This window comes from Podarcis tiliguerta (assembly GCF_965153285.1).
Source record: "Podarcis tiliguerta genome assembly, chromosome: 5".
NCBI lineage: Eukaryota > Metazoa > Chordata > Lepidosauria > Squamata > Lacertidae > Podarcis > Podarcis tiliguerta.
In genome coordinates, this window is record NC_139538.1 from 20,792,459 (window position 1) to 20,807,071 (window position 14,613).

General features: G+C 42.9%; 1 long non-coding RNA gene across 1 annotated transcript; it reads right to left on the bottom strand.

The window, feature by feature from the left end:
* Positions 1-10,394: 10,394 nt before the first annotated feature.
* LOC310678739 lies at positions 10,395-12,508 on the bottom strand. The gene is made up of 2 exons (XR_014511918.1): positions 11,249-12,508; positions 10,395-11,109 (listed from the first exon to the last, which is right to left on the bottom strand). It is a non-coding gene; the product is annotated as an uncharacterized lncRNA (long non-coding RNA).
* Positions 12,509-14,613: the final 2,105 nt, after the last annotated feature.

Here is a 14,613-nt window from a genome sequence, read left to right on the forward strand (position 1 = left end):
AGATTACCGACGCGATCATTTACACGACCAAGCTCTTATATTAAACAATGTACCTTGGACAAATTGGGTGCGCAACCCTAATGTAACCCTAATGCTGATTGAAACTATGATACTCCTCAATCTCCTTTGTGTAACAGTGTAGTATTAGTTGGGCTTGAACAGTTTGACACATCACTATAGAATAGTAAACATGGTCCTGTATCTAGCAATGCCTACCTTTCTAACTAAGTAACGACAGGAAAGGTAGCAATCTGGAAAGCTATGGGACTAGCTCTGTGTGTTCAGAATAGCTTTGGATGTGTAGGACTCTATAGGTCATAACCAGGCCAATCTGTTTCCGGGCACGATTTGAAGTACTGGTTATGACCTATAAAGTCCCACATGGCTTAGGTCCAAGCTATCTGAAACACCTTATTCCCTTGTACAAATCTGTCCAGGTTTTAAGATCTTTGGGGCCGTCACCTATACCCTCCAACATTTCTCCGATGAAAATAGGGACATCCCATTCCATAATAATAATGTTACTATTTATACCCCACCCCTCTGACTGGGTAGGCCCAGCCACTCTGGGAGGCTTCCAACATTATATTCGGGGGGGGGGGGGGACTGGTTACAAAAATATACACATTAGCCAAAACTGCATTTAAAAAATGTGTTTCTTCGGAGAAATTTGCACTAAAATGCTGATGAATTTTAATAAGGATTTTAAAAAATACCGCAGATTGCTGCAGTAATGTGGAAAACTGAATTTAAGATTGAAAAAAATGAGAAACTGAGAGAACTCAAACCGACAGATTCATGCACTGAAGAGCTAAGTATTCAAGAGTCCTCGTGCCCTTTCCTTTCCTTTATTTTAATTTTATACAATTGTTTATACAATGCTATATCATTTAAAAAAAAAATCAAAGCAATTTAGAATAATATCCATATAGAATAAAAACACATAAAAACCAAAATCAGGGACTATCAAATAACTATAATGGAAATATGTATTCTTAATTGCCTGCATAAGGCTGTAGTCGCACAGAAGCTATTTCTATTTCCCTTACTGTTAACTTGCATGTTATATTTGAGCAAGTTTAGTGCTTATTTCTGTGTTATTTGCAAGCAGATTGTTTTCCAGAAGCAAATAACATGGAAAGGAGCACTGAATTTGCAGTATATTCCATTATATTTCCAAAAATGGTTTTTACATCGTGTGAACGCTCCAATAGGCATCATGTGGAAATTAACAGTTAGGGAAACATCGAGAATGTGAAATAAACTGCCGTTTGAATGCAGTCTAAGCATGGTAGAATAGAAAAGCATTCTGCAGGCATTTAAAGGCTGAAACAGAAGGTGCCTCCTTCTACAATGAAGCAAAATCAGCTGAGAGAGAGAAGTCTGGAATTTCCTAAATGAAGCAATACTTCAAAGATCTAAGCTTTTAATGAAATAATGCTTGTGTGAGGGAAACCATAAACAGATATGGTTGTGGGGCTCTGATCCTGCAGTCAGTGACCATTGTTGACTCATTACCCACCACACAAATTAAAATTTAAAAAGATGAATCATGTGTCATAATATTTATACTCCTTCAGTTACTACACTCTAGTAATTAAACACATAAGGTGATCACATGTTATGGGCTGATCTGTGTGTCCACTTTGGTTCAAATGACTTATTCAACACCGTGCAGGAAAAACTAAATCACATTTCACCTAATGGTGTGAAAAGTTAATTATCAGTGTCAATTAGACACTCAAGTCACTGAGTAATTACACTGTAATTGACAAGGGTTAATTACTTCTATTGTAAATTAAACGATGTGTGTCTTTCTGAGGAACACTGTACAGGGAGTGCCTGAACTATTTGGTATGATCGATTTTGATTTTGTTGACTTTTTTCCACAGATTTTGAACTTTCAGTCTGTATCGGTTGACTGTGGCCAATCAGGTAGTCTGTTAAATGTGAACTGAGAGTTTCTACTCTACACACCTCAAGTAAGAAATGAAGAAACTGTTAAATCAGGCCCCCTTTTTTTGTTTGGTTGGGTATCTTATCATTATTTCAAAGGATGCAGATAATGAAACAGTGAGCCTTATTCAGTTGCTAACAGGAAAATGGCAACCTTTGTTGAGAATCTCCAGAAGATTGGCCTTCTTACCACTGTTGTCACATTGGGCATCTCACCTCTACAACCAATCAAAGATGTGGAGCAGTTTAATGGTGCCACAGAAGAATGTAAAATGAGTTTATTGGATCAAGCCTACCATCCTGTTCCCACAGTGGCTGACCGGATGCCCGTTGGAAGCCTGCAAGATGAACATAAGCACAACATGAGTCTGCCCATCTGTGATTCTCAGCAACTAGTATTCAGAGGCATAATGTCTCTGACAGTGGCTAGTAGACATTGGCAGCCTTGTCTTATGTGAATCTGTCTAATCCCCTTCATTATTCTGAAGATTCATTCATTTGTGTGCTTTTCTAAGTGGAAACAGTCCCTCCCCACCAGCGTGCTCACAAAGTTGACTGAGTGGCTTAAGGGACAAGGCCAGGCTCAACAAAGTGAAAACGACATTTTAAACATCAAGTCTATTTAAAAAAACAAAACAACAGCAAAAATGAAACACCCCATAACCGTACCACAAATAAGTAAGTGGTTCAAAAAGACATCCAAAGAATGGAGCGTTTTACAGGCCATCCCCTCCTCAATGCCCGTTTTTAAAGAGGTGCTGCAGAGTGGAGTGGACTGGGTGATGGTTTCTCTGGAGCTGTGCCCAGAAGGTAGAGGGATCTTCACAGGCACACCCTGGAATGCTGCTCCTCTCCATCAGAAGCATTGCAGCCAGATGCAGGCATGGGCAGGGATGGAGAGAGGCCTCTTGGTGGAGGTCATGTCAAGGGTAATGTCTATTTCCACCCTGGCTTGTTTATTGCATCCTGGGTGGTGGTGGTGGTGGTAGGACTTGTTACGATTATGTGATCAGCTGTGCACACAGCTAGTAGCGAATCCTCAAGGAGTGAATAATATCAGTCAATCGTTTTATATTAAGATGTGGCCAGCTGGAAAAAATATACCACAGGTAGGCATCAACTTCCCAATGTGTGTGGCACGGCACAGCTGACCTGGCCCAAGGGGAGGTAGAAAAATGTACCAAGGCAGGGAACAGAAAGAATAGTCTTCAAGGCATATGGGGTCCCTCTTGTTAATGCAGCTGGAGATTGATAGGCAGAATAGCTCCCCTCCCCTTTTCCAAACAGCTTTAAGCTCTTTATGGCCTGATATTTCATTTCAGAATCACAAGTGCTCCATCTAGTGGTTAATGGTTTTCTTTTGCAAACATCAGTCGGTCTTTGTATCTTAATAAAATGTTACGGCTTATGAACTTTCTGCAATTATAATTATTGAAATTGCAGGTTTGTGGGTTGTTGTTGTTTTTAAAAAAGAGTCAGTCTCAATTTGTGTGTGTGTGTGTACATATATATATATGCGCACTGAGGAGGAGGAATGCAGTTTAGCAGTTCCATGTTGGTGCTGCCACCAAAATTAAGACACCAAACTTCCTATCATGCTTGTTTCATTTGGCCAACAGAAGTTGTGTTTTATCCCAAGTATTGTCTAGCAGGTTTTAATGCAGCACCATCAATCCAAACAAGTAAGATGATGCCCAACTGGTGGTAATCTGAGAAGTCAGCTTGGAGTGTTTGTGTGTGTGTCAGTGAGACACTTCTGGAAACTAGGAGCTGGATCCCAAGCGTGCAGGAAAAACACTTCTGTTTGCACAGTTGCTTGCTGGTCTGTGTGCAGACTCATAGCTAGTTTGTCCATCTATTCCTCCCCTAAAACATATGGCTCAGGACCACAGTACCTCAAGGACCGCCTCTCCCCATAAGAACTGACCTGGGCCCTGAGATCATAATCTGAGGCCCTTCTTCATGTGCCTCCTCCACAAGAGGTCCAGAGCATAGCAACACAAGGATGGGCCTTCTCTGTGGTGGCCCCCTGTTGGTGAAATGCTCTCTCCAGAGAGGTTTGGCTGCCTCCTTCATTACATATCTTCAGGCACCAGACAAAAATGTTTTTCTGTAACCAGGCCTTTGGCTGATTAAACATTTTAGGTATTTTTAAATGTTTTTGTGAAAGGGAGGTTTATTGGTTTGTTATCGTTTTGTTTATATTTTTATATTGTGAACCACCCGGTGATGTTTGGGGGAAGGGTGGTATATAAATTTAATTAACAATAATATTAATAGATTCTGGCTTCAAGCTTGCCTCTCCCTTTGCCCTTCCTCATCTTGTTCCAAATGATCTCTTGCTGACAGTGATTCCCCAGCAGGGGACAAACCCTGACCTGGAAATTACTCTCTGATCATCTGATGCCTCTTGGATACCACCCTCTGTCAGCATCCTAGCCAATCAAATTTGTAAATCAGAATCACACATACTGTCATTATCAGTTCTCTGTAGACAGTTCTGTGGACAGACGGGATAATTTGCGGGATCTGCACTAACAAGGGTTTGGGATAGTCCTGGTTTATAGGTTGCAAAGGAATAATAAAGAGTATTCGATCCCTAGTCCTCTTGTCCAGAGGCATGTAAAGAGGAATTTACAAGCCTAGGACTGCATAGCCTCAATGTCAGTAACTCTAACCCCAGCAGACTCAAAATGATGACAGGCATCTAAGAAATAACTACCCAGGGAAATGGTGAGAAGCCAGAGACAGTCTAACCACAAAGTAGAGAGCTGAAAACTGTATGTATTGCAAACTTGGAAGTCAGATTCTGTGCTGATGCTCAAACAACACATCAGATGATTTCTGCAGAAGCAGTCAAACATATGGACAAAGATAGCGAAACTACGAGAGGCGTTTTCAGAACTTTATTTGCTTTCTAGGTGGGGAAGGGAACACACAAACAGAACATATGCAAACACTTCCATTCGAGAAGATCAACTGCAGGAAGAGAGGTAAACTTTCCGCAGAATGGGCAACCTGTTTGAAAAGGCAATTCAAAGTTGGATGCAAGAACTTTTCTGCAAACATATTCGAAATGACATCTGGTGGAAAGAGGAGCTTGAAAATCACAATGCTCAACTACATATGAGAAATCAACGTGCCGTGCACAAAACCAGCAATCTGCCCGCTGCAAGTGTCCTAATAGTGCTTGAAGTAGCTCTGGGATGGAACCGAAGTACCGTATTTTTCACTCTATAACACGCACCCGACCATAACACGCACATAGTTTTTAGAGGAGGAAAATCCGTAGGCATGCCAACCGTAGGCATTCCCTCCATAACACGCACAGACATTTCCCCTTACTTTCTAGGAGGAAAAAAGTGAGTGTTATGGTGCAAAAAATACGGTAATTTCTCCACTGGTATTAGTTGCCTGGGGAAATCTGTATATCGGCTAATCTTGCCCTTTTTCAGTGTAGTTCAGGCATAGGCAAGCTCTGGCCCTCCAGATGTTTGGGACTACAGTTCCCATCATCCCTGACCACTGGCCCTAGCTAGGGATGATGGGAATTCTAGTCTCAAACATCTGGAGGGCCGGAGTTTGCCTGTGCCTGGTGTAGTTCAAGGAAGCTTAGGCATAGTTTGACTGTCCACAGTGATAGGGTAAGGGCTGTCAATAAGTGGCAGAACACAAAGCATGAGGAAGGTCCCAGGTTCAGTTGCTGGCATCTACAGGTGAGGCTCAGAAAAATGTCTATTTGAAACCCGACGAACCCCTAACCAGGCAAAGGAGATAATACCAAACTAGATGGACCAACCATCTAGTAAGGCGTCTTATTTTCTATCTTAGGCACACCATGAAGATTTGCTCCTTTTCCCTTATGGGGTACCCAAGAGCCCGTATAGAGTCCTTAAGTAGGTTCCCTACTGGAAGGAGAAAATAACAGAGGCCAACCAGAGTATATTGAGAAGCAAAGCAGCTAGTAAGCCTGATCTTTATTAAACTGTTGCAACAGGGCCCTCACTCACCACACGCAGGAGGGAGGAGGAACCCAGAACAATGGTGTACAAGCCCTTATAGACTTTTGAAACTGCCCACCCTGTAGCTCAAGACCACCCCAAAAAACATCATACATACATCACAGAAGGAGGTGGTCTCCAACAGAAATCCTGCTTGTCATGATACCTGGTAATGGTCACTGATTGCTTTACCTGGGCAGCCATTCCGTTTGAGATGCTAAATACTTAGTTCCTGAATCCAGGCTCACCCTATTCATGCACAAATATGCCCTTAAGACAGGATTTGTGAGTAAAGAGACAATGGGGAAGCTTCCTCACTGCAGAGGAATATTTGAGGTCACTGAGAGACTGAAAGAGTCAAAATGGCTTCAGGGTTGCTCTCCCATACTATTTCAGACATGTGGTTTATATACTTATGTATGTGTTTACCTTGTACATTTATGAACATTTAATTTATATATATATAAGACCTTAGAATTCCTATAACACAACTAAGGTCCTTTTAACTGTATGGACACAGTGGTCAAGAGAACATCCTATATGGGCTATATGAGACTCATTTTCAATTGCTGGTTATTATTGGGTTTGCCTTTGATAGGAGGATGCATCTAGAATCATAGAGATGGGAGGTAGAGCCATCTAGTCTAGCTCTGAGCTTGATGACAGAGCTAGAGCAGATTCTGGTCCAGCCTCTGTCTGAAGACCCTCAACGAAGGAAAGGACACCAGCCCCCCAAAACATTTGTCAAACTGAACTTCCTGTTAAGAAGTTTCTTCTACTGTTTGGCTACTGTCTTGTACGTAAATGGCTCCGACACCCCCAGAAGACAAACAGATAGAAGTGTAGTAAATTTACTGACTAAGCTATGTTGCATTAAATACGTATTATCTGTTACACCACCTGATTCCTGAAGTGGTGTCAGAAAATATATTTCACCAGTTTGCTTCAAGCCTATTGATTACTGTTCAACTTTATTTTCTTAGTTTTGGTGTCATTTTTACTTAGCTTGGGGTTTCTTTCTCCTTCATAGTGTTATCCCAGCCAATCAGCAGTGTATATACAGTGGTACCTCAGGTTACATACGCTTCAGGTTACATACGCTTCAGGTTACAGACTCCGCTAACCCAGAAATATTACCTCGGGTTAAGAACTTTGCTTCAGGATGAGAACAGAAATCGTGCAGCGGCGGCGCAGCGGCAGCAGGAGGCCCCATTAGCTAAAGTGGTTCTTCAGGTTAAGAACAGTTTCAGGTTAAGAACGGACCTCCGGAACAAATTAAGTACTTAACCTGAGGTACCACTGTATATATATGATGACATCACGGTGCTATGTAGCCATTCAGATTTGGCTATGTGATGTCACTAACGACAAGTGAAGTTAATTGAGCAAGAAAGCAGATTGTCCATATGGAGGATCCAGAGACTTAGATGACTTGTTGTCGTCATTCTGTACAACGTTTTCATCTTTTAATGCAGCCCTTAAAATATTACTTAAAAAGTGGGGTGCTGTTTCATGCTGCTGAGAACATTTATGAAAAGTGAATCCTTCTCGCACTGTCCCTATTTAACTTTCCCACTGATGGTGCCCCAGATGTCTCATCATAGCATCTAGCTGGATTCAGATTAGAGGGCCATCAAACAGCACTCACTGTTGCTGAGATTTGCAGCGTCTCTTTCCATTCCCTGGACGCTAGAACTAGGATCATGTCAGAATATGGGCTAAACAGAAGGAAATTTGTTTGATGCCTTGCCTGTGGACTGCTGCAAGACTGCTTACAAATTTAGTAGACACTAAGAAATTGGTAAGCAACGTTAGAAAACGTCTACGTAGGGACCAGAGAGACTGTCTGACGAGTTCCTGTGAAAATAAATGATCTTGCAGTTATCATAAGCTCCTTATTAACAAAGTCCCGGGAGTACAAAAGAAGAGAAAAAAACACATGGCCTGTTACATTGGTAAGCCTGCTAAGTGAATAAGCAGCAAAAATTCTCACTGAACAGGCTGCTTACACTGATTTAGTTCAATTAGGTTCAGCAGGATTACACCAGTGCAAGGTGTTTGGGAATATCCCTGGGGGTGCACATCTTTACTGAACCAACTTGAAAGGTTCAGGTTAGACACAGCAATTTTGAAAGCATCCCTGAAAAGTTCATCTGCCAAAACTTCAACAAGCCTGCCTCAGTAGCGTACTGAGGTCTTTTCAATATGTCAGAGGCGAGATTTGCCGATAACCCAGAAAACCTACATTTTCCCGCTACTTTAAATGGAGATCTTGCCTTTTGTAAATCTAATGGAATGTGGAGGACCTTAAAATATTGATTTACTGACAGTTGTTGAAAAGAGCAAGCAAGAGATGAAAATCTGTTGTTTAGTTCCACTACTGGTTGCATTTTTTAAAATAAAAATGTTATTTCAGAAATTATGGGGGTGGGGGCCGAAAATGAAAGAAGAATCTTAAAACATCTGATTGTATGTGTATTTTCCTTTTGATATAACACCAGAGAGGGACAAACTATATGTTGTTTCCTCATGTTTCTAGCTGGAGGCATTGGCAAAGAGTTAATAGGCACTCCTCCCAAGGTCAGTCAAACACATTTTGCTACCTGCGATGGAACAGGAAATGGTGCCCACCTTCAAGCCCAGGTGCCTACTGAAATTAGCTTTTCCATCTGGCTGCCTCAACTGTTTTCCATCCAAGCAGGTCACTATAAGAACTGATGCATGAGCTTGCTTTCTTCCTCCGCCCTCCCCATCCTCCCCCCCCCCCGCTTGTGTCATGTCTTTTATAGTGGGGTAGGAGAGCTGAAAATAATGCCAATATACTTCACACCTGGCAACCCATGCACCCCTTTGGTTTCAGATAGTACATGGATAAGGTAAAGGGTCCAGTCGTGGCTGATTCTGGGGTTGCGGCGCTCATCTCGCTTTATTGGCCGAGGGAGCCGGCGTACAGCTTCCGGGTCATGTGGCCAGCATGACTAAGCCGATTCTGGCGAACCAGAGCAGCACACGGAAACGCCATTTACCTTCCTGCCAGAGCGGTACCTATTTATCTACTTGCACTTTGACGTGCTTTCGAACTGCTAGGTTGGCAGGAGCAGGGACCAAGCAACGGGAGCTCACCCCGTCGCGGGGATTTGAACCGCCGACCTTCGGATCGGCAAGTCCTAGGCTCTGTGGTTTAACCCACAGCACCACCCGCGTCCCAGTACATGGGTAGACAAGCCTGAAAAGCCCGGGACACAAATGTATGTACAGTGGTACCTCAGGTTAAGAACTTCATTCCTTCTGACGGTCTGTTCTTAACCTGAAACTGTTCTTAACCTGAGGTACCACTTTAGATAATGGGGCCTCCTGCTGCAGCCACGCTGCCGCACAATTTCTGTTGTCTCCCTAAAGTAAAGTTCTTATCCCGAGGGATTATTTCTGGGTTAGCGGAGTCTGTAACCTGAAGCGTATGTAACCTGAAGCGTCTGTAACCTGAGGTACCACTGTACCGTATTTTTTCCGTCTATAAGATGCCCCCATGTATAACACGCCCCCTATTTTTGGGGACTCCGATTTAAGAAAATGGGGGGTGATGGCCCCCATGTCTAAGATGCCCCCAAATTTTAGACATTATTTTTTAGGGAAAAACCCTAGTCTTATAGATGGGAAAATATGGTATATTTTGCTCTAGGCGGCTGCAAAATCGAGTTTACACTTCCAGAGTTAACACTAAATGTAGTAATGTAGTTAACACTACATTACTTCTGGTAAATGAGCCACCATAGCCGCTAGAGGGCCATGAAAATTTGTGTCCCAGGCTTTTTAGACTCGTCTACCCATGTACTATCTGAAACCAAAGGGTAAGGTAAAGGTAAAGGTAAAAGGTAAAGGACCCCTGGATGGTTAAGTCCAGTCAAAGGTGACTATGGGGTTGCGGTGTTCATCTCACTTTCAGGCCGAGGGAGCCGGTGTTTGTCCACAGACAGCTTTCCGGGTCATGTGGGCAGCATGACTAAATCGCTTCTGGCGCAACGGAACACCGTGACGGAATCCAGAGCGCACAGAAACACTGTTTACCTTCCCGCCACAGCAGTACCTATTTATCTACTTGCACTGGCATGCTTTCAAACTGCTAGGTTGGCAGGAGCTGGGACAGAGCAACAGAGGCTCACTCCATTGCGGGGATTTGAACCGCCAACCTTCCAATCGGCAAGCCCAAGAGGCGCAGTGGTTTACACCACAGCACCACCCGCGTCCCTTGAAACCAAAGGGTCTCATGCGTTGCCAGATGCGATTCCCCGCCCCCGGCCGCTCTCCTGCTGCACTGTCAGATTGTAAGCTTGGAGGCAAGGATCGTCTTACCACTGATCTTTGTAAGCCACTCAGGATGCTCCCCCCCCAACCAAAAGAGCAGGATAAAAAATAAAAAAACTGCAACAAACAAACAAATAACAATTGTGTCAATATTTTATTGCTGTTAGGTACCTGAACAGTGGGGTACAAAAAAACAATAATAGATAAAAACAGCAGCAGCTATCTTTAGTAGTAAACAGTAAAAAACCTGTTCAAGTCAGGGTGGTTGATGGTCCATGACCTGTTGGCGGGTTAGCATCCTTTAATGTTTGACAGGCAGGTCATACAGCTCACCTGTGTTAGTTTTCGGAGCAGAGGCCCAACAGCCTGAGCAATATCAACACAGCTGATTCATGTGGACCCAAGTATGCTAAGATCAGGGATCTGAAACATAAGATCCCTATGCATTCTTGGATCAAAATATGTGGGGTTCTTAATTTGCTGGAACCATGCTTGAAGATAGCATCTCTGGAGCAAGAATTTGTGCTCAAAATTATTATTCATGAACAATCTGCATCACCGTGAACGCTCCATGCAGATAGCTACAGTTACCTTTTCTTGTTCAACAGAAACTCAGCGTTACACTAAATGTCAAAAGAATTGGTTGGAAATACTCATGAACCAGAATTCATAGGCTTCGCACAACAGTCTTTTTTTTCTTTCTTTCCTAGTAATGAGGTCTCTTGCTTTAGAGTCAGTTTCAGATAATGGAATCTGATCCGTTCTAGGAATTTTGCCTGAAACCAGAGACTTAAAAATATCCCGGTGCCCGGCTGCCAGATTTCATGACAGTTATTATGCTTTTAGAAATCTACAAAAGAAAAATGAAATCCACAGGGAACACAAGTTTACTTTGACATTTGTCAACATTTGGTGGACCAGGAAAATTAACACAAGACCTAGCAATGTGATATGCCAAGTCATTATGGTACATCAGATGTAATAGTTACCAATTATCATAGCATCCCAGGTTCACCATGATACTGCAAGGAGCTGCCACGGGCTGCAGTGTAAATCCTGCATTATAAGGAAATTAAAAGCTAAATTAAAAGATGTCACCCCAAACCCTTGTTATCTGACTACATTGTTCCGCTCCCGCACCTCGTAGGCTCATTTCCAGATAAGAATAGTAATGAAATCCTATTATTAGGGCTTGTCTTTGTCATGCTCTAGTTCAGGGATCTCCCACGATGTTGTTGGGACTCCAGTTACCATCAGTCCCAGGCAGCATGGCCAATGGTGAGGAATGAAGGGAGGGGTATCTGCAGCATGGGATCATACGAAAAACCTGATACCAATAGTTTTTCTAAGATTCCTTCTTTCCACTCTCACCATGTTGCTCATAATGTGATAAAACTATATTGTGTCTCTCATACACACACACACACACACACACACACACACACACTCAAAACTGAGCCTCCACAATCCCTTTAGCTTTTCTTTATAAGGAAAGTACAGTCGTATCTTGGAAGTCAAACAGAATCTGTTCTGAAAGTCAGTTCAACTTCTAAAACATTTGGAAACCAAAGTGTGGCTTCTGATTGGTTGCAGGAAGCTCCTCCAGGCAATCAGAAGCTGTGGAAGCCCTATTGGACGTTCAGGTTCCAAAGAACGTTAGCAAACCGGAACACTCACTTCCAAGTTTGTGGCATTCTGAGTACCAAGGCGTTTGGGGTCTAAGGTACGCCTATATCCTAAAACCTCCAGCTTCTTCTCTTTGTCCTCTTCTGCATCTCCTTCTGCTCTGTGGAATGTGTCTTGAAATGGGGCAACTAAATCTGGACACTTCACACAACGGAAGTATGGAACTGAGACAATAGGAAGGTACCATCGTTCAATATACCCTAAGTCTGAAAGGATTTCTACAATACACTGAACATGGTTCTTAGTTGAATTGCCTGAGGCAAGTGGTCAGATCACAATCCATGTGGTTCTGTGAATAAATGCCCTAGAAGATCTGGTTCAAAAATTTAACCCACTACCTTAATTGGGTAGCCCAGATCAACCGAAACCAGGGCTTTTTTTTCAGCCGGAACTTGTGGAAACTCAGTACTAGCACCTCTCATTTGGGCACCATTGGCATTGTAAGAGATTAAGTGAGGTTTTCATGGTGAGTTCCGGCACCTCTTTTTCTAGAAAAATAGCAACGACCGAAACAACATCTGTCTCCAAGTTAGACTGTACTGTACTCCCCCACCCTAGAAAATCAGATACAGTGGTGCCCCGCAAGACGAATGCCTCGCAAGACGGAAAACCCGCTAGACGAAAGGGTTTTCCGTTTTGGAGGTGCTTCGCAAAACGAATTTGCTATGGTCTTGCTTCGCAAGACGAAAATGTCTTGCGAGTTCCTGCGATTTTTTTTCGCTCCCCACCCCCTTTTTCTAAGGCACTAAGCTGCTAATAGCCTTTTAGCAGCTAATCCGCTAATCCCTTAAGCCTTTAATAGCCGCGAATAGCCGCTAAACCGCTAATAGCGCTAATCCGCTAATGGGGTTGCTTCGCAAGACGAAAAAACCGCTAGACGAAGAGACTCGCGGAACGGATTCTTTTCGTCTTGCGAGGCACCACTGTAGTTTATTTACAGTTCTAGCTAGAAAATCCATATAAACTTTGGTGTTCCCGCCCCCCATACAGTGGAACAATTAACAAACATTGCACATAGTAAAATATGTATACAATAAACACGTGGACCTGATCCACAGATGCAGCACCCATGGAAAATGCAGCCCACTGGTGCTGTACCTGAAGTACAAGTGGAGAGGGATGTATATTTTAATAAATACTCTCTTTTGACTTAAAAACTGGACAGGGAAAGGAATATTCCAAGTTTTAAAATCCCATGAACCATGTGAGATGAAAAGATGTGCTCTGATGTCTTAGACTCACTTGGTTGCTACATGGGAATCATGGGATTCACAGGCAATAACTTTCTTGGTTGTTTGCAGGAAGAGTTGTTTCCTTTTTTGGCCTGTTTTTGGTGGGGTCGGGCTGTAGTTATTTTGTATATATGGAGAGGGGGATCTGAACATCCCAATTTTTTAATTTTATGAACTTTTGTTTGTCTGTTTCTTCATGTTCATATTTTTAATCAGGGCTAGGCATCAGATTGTGCCAGTTCTGCTGTACTGTGTCCTTAAGGTGGCCCATATTACAGTTTGAGAACCTTAGTATCCCAAATGGTAATGCTGGTGGACAACAAAAGAGGTTTAGATATGCTCTCAAGGCAAATCTTAAAAAATGCAGTATAAACACTGACAACTCGGAATCACTGGCCTGCGAGCGCTCCAATGCGAGAACAGCCTTAACCAAAGACATCATGGACTTTGAAGAAGCACAAACTCAGGACGAAAGGGAGAAGCGAGCAAAGAAGGTATGTTTGGCAAATCCTCACTGTGATCAACTCCCACCCAGAAACCTACGTTCCCACTGTGGAAGGATGTGCAGATCCAGAATTGGCCTCCACAGTCACTTACGGACACACTGTTAAGAACACATTCATGGAAGACAATCTTACTCAGCTATGAGTGATTGCTGAAGAAGGAGAAGGAGAAAGAGAAGGAGGAGAAGAAGGAGAGGTACAGTGGTACCTTGGGTTACATACGCTTCAGGTTACATACGCTTGAGGTTACAGACTCCGCTAACCCAGAAATAGTACCTTGGGTTAAGAACTTTGCTTCAGGATGAGAACAGGAATCGCGTGGCGGCAGTGGGAGGCCCCATTAGCTAAAGTGGTGCTTCAGGTTAAGAACAGTTTCAGGTTAAGAACGGACCTCTGGAACGAATTAAGTACGTAACCAGAGGTACCACTGTAATATGTTTTAGACTGAGAATGACTGGTACTCCATCAAGTTCTACACTGTGGGACCAAGAGCAAACCAGAGAAATTGTCATGGGCACACACCACAAACTATTCTATTTGCTGCAACAAAATGCTTCTTTCAGGTCAAATTTCAACAGGGAGCTTTGGGGAACCTGCGGTCTCCAAGGCACATTTGCATGTGCACTTGTGATGCCACATTGATAACTCTCGAACTACCACTTCTCCCAAAATTCTCAGAGTCGTAAGCATCTTAAATAATACAGGCTTTGTACTTGCTTTTCCAAGGAACAACTCAAGCATCTCTGTTGCTTTTAACACTCTCACTGTTTCTAGTTCCCTAAACAAGAACTGACGGCCTCGACAGCACAATGGACAACCACAATGACTAAAGCCAGGATATCACTAGAATCACACTGTCACATAGAAAAGAAATTCAGCTCTAGACTGTAGGAATGAACCAAGTAGTTAAAAAGTAAATGAAATATTTGCAAC